We start from the raw sequence: 8,903 nt of genomic DNA on the forward strand, positions 1-8,903 counted from the left end.
TTATTTATTTATTTATTGCTGTGGTGCAGTAATATTTCCTGTCTGCAGGTTTATTTATTTATTTATTGCAGTGATGCAATAATATTTCCTGTCTGCAGGTTTATTTATTTAGGCTATTATTTCACGTAGCACAGGAAACAACATGTGTAGTGAGTATGGTGACTCACTACACATGTTTTTTTTTTTTACTGATGTAATTTTGCCACCTAACAATTAGCACTGCAGAGCACTTGCGTTTTTAGGGAGCACACATTTATCTTAGCCAACTTCAGAACTGGAAAATAACGGACAATCGTGGTTTTTCATAGAAAAACAAGGGACAGAATAAGGGACACACACACACACACACACACACACATATATATATAAACAAAATGTCACAAGAGCAGTTCTTTAAGGGGACACAGATGTTTTGCCTTAATTAAAGCCTAATTGCCTTAATATGGGGAAGTTTTGGAGTTCTGGTACACTGAAAAATTTACTTATGCGCGTCCGCTTTTCTCTGTCATTTTATTTGGCAACAACACAAACCCATAGTTGTTTAAATATGAGTTAGGTTCATTGGTTCACCACACGGTCATAAAAAAATCCTTAAATGCATTTTGCCCATGTCGATTAACTGGCAAAATACCGGAAGTGGCGCATTCCACGGATGAGAATCCATGAAAAGCATTATTAGACCGTTTTCTAAGGCAGCACGAAATATTGAAACTATTACAAAATCATAATAAAGCATAGTGCTATTGTAAATTCAAAAAGGCTGCGATTTAAATAAATAAATATATGCGCTGCGGGTTTAATATGCACTTTATTTCTATGTGTGTGGGCTATGTAGGCTACCTGCGTCCCAGAGCGGCTCCGTTCACAGTAAATGCTGCTCCTCACGAACTTATCATTTTACATGCATGGACCGCCTCAAACTCCATCTTTACATATTGTGATTGAACTATGTGCACCATTCTATCAGATTTAAAAGGTAACTTATTTATAAACCTGTACCAACACAGGAGAAATCATTATCTTTCTAAATATGCTAACCTTAGCTGTTCATCTCGATTTCAAAATAAAAGCTCAAGCCCACGCTCTGAGTTTGCATGTTTTGAAGTCAACATATTCTTGTTCAAGAAATGACAGTGGCTGTAGTATTTCTATCATAAAGAAGTGTCAAAAATTAAATATTAAGCGGACATTTGAATTAATTGTTGTTTGGTCGATATTAACCAAGGATTAACGTTAGATCGTGCTGTAAAGTGTAAAAACAGTCGTCAGGCCGTTGGCGCCCTCTGCAGGCATTTGATATAATGCGTAATATAAAGATTATATTGTTTTATTATGTATTTTAACGGTTTTGTTCAGTAAAACCATATAATTACTTGCTCTTGATGTTTTATTTGAACCATTTATTATTGCCTCATTGCTATTATATGTATATTAGTTGACACAGAATAGCATAAGCAGTTTAGGTTCAGTGGATATTCTCCAGAATGGACGTGGAGGAGACGAATTGTTGAATAAAGTCGTTATTTTTGTTTTCTTTGTGTACAAAAAGTATTCTCGTAGCTTCTTAAATTGCGGTTGAACCCTATAAACACAAGAAGTGCTAGTAATGCAACGTTTCAGACATTGTTTAAAATAGTACAGGGAGGATTAACCCAACAAACATGAGAGGTCGGCCCGACGTGCAGATCATGTCTATATTGCGTCGGTCGGTCCAGGACCGTATCTGTACGTCTAGTCGACGTGCAAATCCAGTGGTATCTGGACGTCTGACTACGACGTCCCTTGGACGTAGAAATGCAGGTCAAAATTTGAACGTCTGACTAGGAGTTTTTTTTGGACGTCTGTACAACGTGCAGAACAGGTTCAGGAAATCGACGTAAGAACTTTTTATACAAATAAACATGACAAAACAATCCTGTGAGTTCTGATAAAAAAAAAATTAAACATCACATCTATTTTTTATGAAACATGTAGGTGTTAAAATAGTGTAATATTTAAATGTTTAAAATGTGTCCATTTAACTTTTTTTATGAGTGGTATGTTTCTCTGGGACATTGACAGAAACAGCCGTTTTCATCTATGTGTGATGTATTAGATCTATTAATTAAATATAATTAATTACATTAAATACATTTAAAATAAAATAGATTAATTAAGTTAAATAGATTCAAAGAGATAAATAGAATTAAATGTAATAGATAAAAAGATTTAATAAATATTTAATAATACTATATAATATTTATTATATTATTAACATTTATTACATATTATAATATAATAAAATAGATTAGTTAAATTAAGTTAAATAGATTTAAAAGAGATAAGTAGATATAGTATTTATATATAATATGTATTATATTATAGCAGGATGCAGTTAAGTGCTAATGGAAGAGGTGAGCTTTCAGGTGTTTCTTGAATATTTTCAGGGATTTAGTGTTCTAGACAGGGTTGGGGAAAAAAATAATTTCACCAGCAAGGAACAGTGACCTCAGGCTTCTGGAGGAGATGTAAGCTGTGTCCCAATGTGAAGTGCACGGACTCCGAAGTGTGCATTTGAAGTGCGATTGCGTCACAGCGGCACGACGTAAACTGTCCCAATTCAGGATGCACCCTCTGAAGATATATAAGGCAATAATCTTTATTTTTGTTGTGTTTTTGTAGTGCTGTCATGTCTACAAATGTTTTAACCAAACTTTATCACTTCAGTATTTTGTATGCATGTCCTGCTGTGTCATATTTTCTAATGTTAAGATTGCAAACTTGTCTTTATATTTTTCATAAGTGTATCCATTTTCTCTTGTTTTAAGACTATTTTGGAGAAAATGAGCCTGCTGGGGAAAGACTTCAAAAATACAAAGTAAGCAAGTTAATAGACACATTTTTGCTGAAATTCATTGTGCTGTTGTTGTTAACAGGCATGGTTTATTTGCTCTGCCTTAGGATTGCAAGTGTCCTGGGACAGGTGAGGGAGTGAGTGGAAGCTGGTGGAGCTACTCAGGGAGGACATCAAATTCCAGAGAGAGACAGAGGAGAGAAGAGCACAGGAGAGCAAGGAGAGAGTGGAGAGGCTGTTTTCTCTTCTTGAGAGAATGTTTAACAAATACATTATTTATTAGCCATTCTCTATTAGGCAAGAGAAAACAGTAGAAAAAATGGCTACAATACAATTTTTCAATATTTTTTTTTAAATGTCACATTGTCAATGAACCAACCAAATTTCTGTAGTTTATTATTGTGATGTAAGTTCAAAATTAAATTAATAAGTTGTATACATTATTCATTTTTGTAGTGTAATTTATTTGTACTTTCTGTAAATGTTGTATTTTTGTTTTGCATATTCACGTGTAAATAAAAGAGAAGTAATTATATACATTGTTAATTTTTTTAATGCAGCTTATAATTTTTTTCACAAAACATTCTTCTATAAGTTTATTTTTTTTGTCCTGTAAATAATTTTTTTTACATATTTAAACAAATTGTTCTATACATTACTGAAAGTACTTTTTACAACTATTTACAACATACAACATACTATTTACAACATAACTTAGGTTTAACATCAAAAACAACATCAATTTTGAGCCCAGCCCTGCCTCCATGTGTTCTGGGGTCTTCGGGAGGTGAATCTCTTGGCGAATGGCCAGCACCTCCTCAGCGACTCGGAGGACAATGCGGTAGACAGTGGAACGAGGCATGTCAAACACTCTGGAAAAACGCCAGGGTCTGGATTGTGGCACCCCATCACTGTTGCCATTCACTTCTCAGAAGACCCAGCAGCACTGTCAGGGCCTCCACTGGCAGCACTGGCACATTCAGCTTTATCCTGCAGTACAGGGGTCTGGTCTGATTTAGGGAAAGAAGGAAAAGAGAAACTGTTTAGAGCTATGACAAAGTAATTAGTAGAAGAAATATTGAGATACTTTAGTAAACTACTTTTAGTAACTACCAATACCATATTGGGGAAAAGCTATAGTCATATTTATAACCTTAGCTAAAGGGATAGTTCACCCAAAATTGAAAATTCCAAACCTGGAATAACTTGAGGGTGAGTAAATGATTACAGAATTTTCATTTTTGGCTGAACTATCCTTTAAGTAAAAGTATTATCTTGCATACTCTAATATACTTAAGGTAATGAGAGTACAAGTAAAGGTATACAGTATTGTTCTTCTGAAAACATAATAACAAATAACGCAAACAAATAGGATGGTTTTGCATTAATATTACTGCTGCACTAATGTGTATGTAACATTTTACTTCTGAATATGTTCAAGGTTTTTAAAATTAAAGTTGCCTACTAAATATACTGCTGGGTAGTTTAAAGGGGTCATATGATGCTGCTAAAAAGAACATTATTTTGTGTATTTGGTGTAATGAAATGTGTTTATGCATATCAAAGGCTGCATCTGAAGGACTCTGAAGGACGGTCAAACAGAGCACTGTTCAGCTGTGACAGCTGCCACTGAACATTGAGCTGTACACTGCCGTATTTTTTTATTCACAGTTTTATTTTTGCTAACCTGTCTACATATGATCACCATGGTCAAGACACTAAACTATAAAAAAACCTTTGTAAGATATCAGTCAGCATTTAAACTGCTATGTGTGTGTGTGTGTATTTTGTAGTTTTTCATATGTATCATTACATTATTCAAGTAAGCTCCAAGCCAATTCCTGCATTTAAAGTTGTAATCCGACAAAGGACGCAGCAAACCAGTGTAAATTACCTGGCCTTGGTCTTGGCTAAGCCTGAGGTACATCACCGTCTCCTCCATTATGACGTAAAACATAAAAACAAAAATGAGCAATTCTGGCTCCACCTATCCTGGCAGGATTGTCCTCTTGTCAGCTCTCCTCTCGCACCATTGCTATGTGACAGAGCGCTAATCGGGAACCTCTGGTGTCGCAATTAGGAAATCCTGCGAAGGCGGAGCGTCCTTCATGCACTTCGGAGGCGTGGCCTTGATTGATTCAGTTCTGTTCAATTACTGTGTAAAGATTGTCAATTATGAAATGAGTTCTATTCAGCTGTAAAACAGCCCTGTAGAAAACAGTTCCTTCTTCTTGAATATCAGGATACATTGTGCCAGCGTTTGGTGGGGGGAGCTGAAGCTTCCATAGGGTCTGTACAGAGGACTTGTCTGGTTCTCGTGGTCTTGTGTCAATGAATATTTAATTCTAATATGGTCTAATTCAGAATATGATTGAATAAAGATTGCCTATGTGGACGTATTCAGTGAAATTAGTTATTGAAGATATAACATTTTAACTGGCTCAACTGAATGATATGACTTAAAATCTTTTGTCAATATCTTTTGTGAAGAAAGTCAACTTTCAGTGTAGGATGACCAGACATCCCTGTTTTCCGGGGGCATGTTTTCATCTGTTTTTTTTGGTGTCCTGTCACTGGAAACGTTTCTGTTTTACAGCACGTTCAAAAACACCACACAAAAAGACTGCAAATTGCAAAAAAAGAAGAAAAAAAAATAGAAAAAGAAAAAAGGCCTAATGGTTATTAGAGCAATCGTGTAGTGATTATTTTCACCAATAGATCAGGCTGTACGCTACACTGAAGACTTAAAGGGGTCATATGATGCAATTTCAAATTTTCCTTTCTCTTTGGAGTGTTACAAGAGGTTTTAATGTTTATGTCTCATCGCTCCGGCCTGACAGGGCATCATCACAGTATGGTAAAGGGCGTAACATTTCCGTCACGCGCTTGAGGTATTCGGCCAATCACAACGCTCTGGACAGCTGGCCAATCAGAGCACACCTCGCTTTTCAGACAGATGAGCTTTGTAAAAATTGACGCGTTTCAGAAAGGCGGGGCATAGAGGAGAAACAATAATGTACAGCATGTGGAAAATAATGTGTATTTCATTACACCAAATACACAAAATAATGTTCTTTTAGCAACATCATATGACCCCTTTAACCTGTTTTAGCACCAGTAGAGTACAGTAGCCTACTATGCGTAATTGAATTGATGTGTGGCCAAGTATGGTGACCCATACTCGGAATTTGTGCTCTACATTTAACCCATCCGTGTACACACACACACACACACACACACACGGAGCAGTGGGCAGCCATATTGCTGCGGCGCCCGGGGAGCAGTTGGGGGTTCGGTGCCTTGCTCAAGGGTCTCACCTCAGTCATAGTCCTGTCCGGGAAACCACCCCTAAGTGTCCAAATACATTTAGTAGTTACTGAATATACAAATATATAGCCTGAACATATATCATCCTTAAAATAATGTTTGTTTGTCTATCTCTTTCTCAGTCCCCAGCCAAATTCAAAGGGATTTTACAAAACCGGAGCATCCTCTGCTTTTCATTTTTATAAATATATTAATGTACAGTTGCCTGAACAAATCCTCCCACCCCAGAATTGACTGTCTTGACTAACATGATATAATTTGTATATTTTATATTTGAGGATAAATGTACAAAATTGGATGAGTTATTTCCTATAACATAGTATAGTACTAAAACAAACAATAAAATGTTGCTCTTACTCTATTTTTCTATTGTAATCGAGGCACAGTGATTATATCTGTACATTTTATACATTTACTTGTGCTTACTTACCTCCTCATCTTCTTCTGAATGCTCTTTTGCATCTCTTTTGCTCTTGAGCAATTTGGCCAGGAAGAACAAACAAAATGTGAATACCAAGATGTGCACAGGCAGATGCCCAGTTAATAATAATATTACAGGATAATAATAATAATAATAATACAGGATAGCTCTTGATTTTCTCCACTAGATGGCAGCCAATACAACTTATTTCTTTGCTGAGTTTATAGAAACTTTTTCTTTTTTTCAGTTTTTTCTTCTTTATTTCCTTTTTTTTTTTTTTGGTTATAGAAACTAAAGCCTCACTTATTTCAGATATGAGATTAAAATACAATTTAGTATAGTTATATTTAATATTATTACAACTGTTCAAAACAAGTATCAATGAAAAGTACCACACAATGTACCTAAATGTCAGTGGTGAATCAACAAAGTTTGTCATTAAAATAAGTGATAGAAATCTTCAGAAAAAAAGATAATTAATTAATTTTTTGAGTGAAATATTCCTTTAAAAATATCAATGTGAAACATTAAAAATATTTTTTTTGTGTGTGTAATGCTTGATATCTCGACCTATGTGATTCTCAATTAGATTTTCTTTATCTCTATACATTATAAGCAAAATGACAAAATGACTCTTGAAATGTTACTGAGATGATAGCAAGCTTTTGTTAACATTTATCAACACATCTGAGTAATTCTGTCCTTCCTATCAGGGTCATCATTTAAGATATACCCTGCTGAATAGCTTTGTTTGGATGAGTTTCACTACTTGTTCTTCAGTAATACAAAAATAATAATTAAGTTCAATATGCAAAATATTTGTAGGAAGTTCAAGAGTTAACACACTGTGCTTTGAGAGAAGGGCCAGGGGCTTAAGAAGAAAAGTGATATCTCCTGTCTGCAGACTTTTTTTCTTTTTTTTCTTTTCTTTTTTTCGCACAGCACAGGAAACCACAGGTGTAGCAAGTATAGAGACTCAAGTTTTTTTTACTGATATAGTTTTGTTAGTAGCAGCCTTTCAGAGCAAAATACACACTTGGAAGAGGTTTAAAGTACTGGTCAGAATGTGGAGAAACAGTTTGCAGTGTGGTCATACTCAATGCCATAGTTCCTTCATACCTCCTCTCAACTTGAGAACGTGGTAATGTGGTGGCGTCTTTTTCTCATGGTGTAGATATAGGAAGCGAGGGGTTGTTCAATCAACATGGCAGTGTTGTTGCAGTTGTTTCTAAGATTGTTTTTCAAGTTTGTCTGAAATTGCTTTTCTTGACAACAGTCAAAAGCATTCAGCCGTGATTCAAATAAATGGAATAAAATACTTAACAACCAAACCCATCTTCCACAGAAAACAAATAAACAGCCGTTTTTCCTTAGCCTCAGCAATTCCCTCACTATCCACTTCCCTAATTTGAGAAGAAAAAAGAAATGACAGTCTTCACGGTTTTCAGTGGCCCCGCTGTAGCACCGAACCTGTTACATGTACACACTACTAAAAAAAGTATCAAAAATGTGTCATTTGTTTCCAAGATAGGCCTATTATCATAAAAATACTGATACACAAAAGTAACAATTACATGAGAGTCTTGTTATGACAGTAGTGCAGTGTCATGAAAGCTACTTAATGTCTTAGTAGTCTCAGTTCCTCAAATAAAACAAGACCATGGCAACAACACCTGCACTCAATATTATTTTGTTTTACATATTCACAGTTGTTTGAACAACCCATACGGACATGAAATACTGTAGACACTTTAAAACAAGTAAGATGCAGAACAACAGACCTGTGCTGCAAAGATTATACACTGCAAATAAATAAATATATTAATCAATATTTGTATTGTTTCCCAGTAACAATATCCTTATTATCTTTAAAACAAGATACATTTATTTAAAAAGTAGCATTTCTTAATATGTTTGTAAGGACCAACCATTGACCCAAGGAAGGATCTAATGGTCTGGGCAATGGTTTTTTATTTATGCTTCTGTAAAGTTCACTTCATTTTTTAGATTTTAGTTTCAGTTTGATTCTAGCTCTGTGCTTAATCTGAATCCAATTTCAAATGATTTTCAAAATTTAGACTGAGATTATTATTAATATAGCTCTGTTTTAATTTTGGTATGATTCTATTATTCTCTTACTCTTTCATTATTCGTTCATTAGGGACCCGATGTCACACAGAGGCCCAATCCCAATTCTACCCCTTACCCCTTCACTTTCCCCTTCCCTTTCGTTTCGCGCGTTCACGTGAAGGGGTAGGGGTGTCTCAATTCTCTTTTGGCTGGAGGGGTAGGGGTAGGGGGGAGGGCCAGATAGACCTTCAA

This window comes from Sinocyclocheilus rhinocerous, unplaced genomic scaffold, assembly GCF_001515625.1.
Source record: "Sinocyclocheilus rhinocerous isolate Xijiao unplaced genomic scaffold, SAMN03320098_v1.1 scaffold4326, whole genome shotgun sequence".
NCBI classification, from domain to species: Eukaryota; Metazoa; Chordata; class Actinopteri; order Cypriniformes; family Cyprinidae; genus Sinocyclocheilus; species Sinocyclocheilus rhinocerous.